We start from the raw sequence: 2440 nt of genomic DNA on the forward strand, positions 1-2440 counted from the left end.
AACCACATTCAGTGTGGCCACGCCTTTCCCCCACCTGGCCACACCTCTTCCTGTCCCAGGCCTAGATAAGTCCTGGCCCAGGGGTGGGTAGCCCCTTCCTTTTTCAGCTATGCCTCTCCACCATGTCTGGCTGGGGCAGCATTTTGATAAATAAACTTCTTTTCCTGCCTGAATAGCAAGTGATATTTTCTTCACCAGCTAACTAATGAAACCTACCTATTTAATATACCTTACATATATATACATACAATGGAATTCTATGCCTCCATCAGAAAGAATGATATCGCTCCATTTGTTAGGAAATGGAAAGACTTGGAAAAAATTATATTAAGTGAAGTTAGCCAGGCCCAAAGAAACATAGGTCCCATGGTTTCCCTTATTTGCAATAACTAATATATGTCTACAGCAAGCAGAAAAGGTCAAAAGGTATGTACATATGACCATATAAGATGATGGTAAGCAAAATAAACCCCAGGATAGGGACACAAGTGGGTTTTTTTTTCTTGCTTGCTATTGTTTTTAACATATTTATAATGTACCATGTGATTTTTTTTGTTTCTTTGGTATGTTCCTCCCCCACGGTATAACCCCAGTTTTCACTATATTTTTCCGGTGCCCTGCATCTTGTATATACATTTTTCTGATTTGGGGAGGGGAAGGGAAAAAAATGTTTAAATAGGGGTACAGGTTGACCCATTGTAACAATGAGATGTACAAAACACTATGCTGAAAACAAACTTTACAACTTCAGGTGCGGGGAGCCGGGAGGAGTTGGGGAAGTGGGGAGGGAAGGGATGGTAGGGAAAAACAAAGGAGGGAGTAACAATGCTCCATAGGAAATGTACTCATTACCTTACTCATGTAACTGTAACCCCTCTGTACAGTATCCTTACAATAAAAAATATATATTAAAAAAAAACTAGTGTTTTATCTGAGGACCATGAAGCATCACCACAGCATTTAAGAGTTTATAGACACTCAGCTAGTTACTTTGAGCACATACATAAATGGATATACACAAAAAGTTCAAAACATCCTCCCGTGGCCATCAGAGCTTCAAGATGAAAATAATTCATCCAGGCGGTCCCAGTCCGCCCTGCCGCCCGCCCGCCGGTGCCTCCTGCTGCCCGCCTCACCTCGTGGGCAGGGCCGGCCGGGCCATGGAGTCCTGCGACATCGTCACCAATCAGCCCATGGTTCAGGGGTGATCAAGGCCGGCTTTGCAGGAGACCAGATTCCTGTTTTCCAAACTATGTGGGGCGGCCTAAGCACCTGAGGGTGATGGCTGGAGCCCTAGAGGGGGACCGCTTCATCCGACCAGAAGCAGAGGAGCACCGGGGGCTGCTGGCCATCCGATACCCCAGGGAGCCCGGCGTGGGGCGGGACTGGAATGACATGGAGCGAATCTGGCAGTATGTCTATTCCAAGGATCCGCTGCAGACCTTCTCGGGGGAGCATCCTGTTCTTCTAACCACTCAACCCCAGTAAGAACCGGGAGAAAGCTGCAGAGGTATTCTTCAACGTGCCAGCTCTGTTGATCTCCATGCAAGCCGTGCTCGGCCTGTACGCCACAGGACGCACGACAGGAGTGGTTTTAGACTCGGGGGATGGGGTCACTCATGCTGTCCCCATCTGCGAGGGCTGTGCCATGCCACACTCCATCATGCGGGTGGATATTGCTGGCTACTGGCCACTGCTATGCCAGGAAGGGGCCGACTTTCCCACCTTGGCTGAGTTTGAGGTTGTCCTGACCATCAAAGAGCGAGCCTGCTACCTGTCCATCAACCCACAGAAGGATGAGGCTTTGGCGACAGAGAAGGTGCAGTATACCTTGCCAGATGGCAGCACATTTGATGTGGGCCCTGCACGTTTCCGGGCCCCTGAGCTGCTATTCCAGCCAGATCTGATAGGTGATGAGAGTGAGGGGCTCCATGAAGTACTGGCCTTGGCCATCCACAAGTCGGACATGGCCCTTCGCCGGACACGGTTTGCCAACATTGTGTTCTCGGGTGGCTCAACACTTTTCAAAGACTTCGGTGACCGGTTACTAAGTGAAGTAAAGAAGCTTGTCTGTAAGGACGTTAAAATAAAGATCTCAGCTCCTCAGGAACCGTTGTACTCTACATGGATCGGTGGTTCCATCTTGGCCTTCCTGGATACTTTTAAGAGGATGTGGATATCCAAAAAGGAGTATGAAGAGGATGGTCGTGCTATTCATCGCAAAACCTTCTAATGCCCAAAGAGGGTGGAACATGTTGGAGGGGATGGAAGAGAGGCGAATGTGAGCCTTTGCCCTTTAGATCGGGGCTCACATTCTAGGCTTAGGCTTCTGCATGCCCTGAGCAGTGGGCAGGTGGTAGAGAAGTGCTCTCCTGCAGCCCTCCCCCCACATGCGTGCACGCACACATACACAGTAACATTTGACTGCATGGATGGCAGT

General features: G+C 49.1%; 1 pseudogene across 1 annotated transcript; it reads left to right on the plus strand.

Moving 5' to 3' along the window:
* The first annotated feature begins 1160 nt into the window (after positions 1–1160).
* LOC138832402 (beta-centractin pseudogene) lies at positions 1161–2233 on the plus strand (annotated as a pseudogene). The gene has a single exon (XR_011373555.1). The product of XR_011373555.1 is annotated as a beta-centractin pseudogene (transcript).
* Positions 2234–2440: the final 207 nt, after the last annotated feature.

This window comes from Dipodomys merriami, unplaced genomic scaffold (genome assembly GCF_024711535.1).
Source record: "Dipodomys merriami isolate MVZ:Mamm:240054 unplaced genomic scaffold, mDipMer1.0.p SCAF_1, whole genome shotgun sequence".
NCBI lineage: Eukaryota > Metazoa > Chordata > Mammalia > Rodentia > Heteromyidae > Dipodomys > Dipodomys merriami.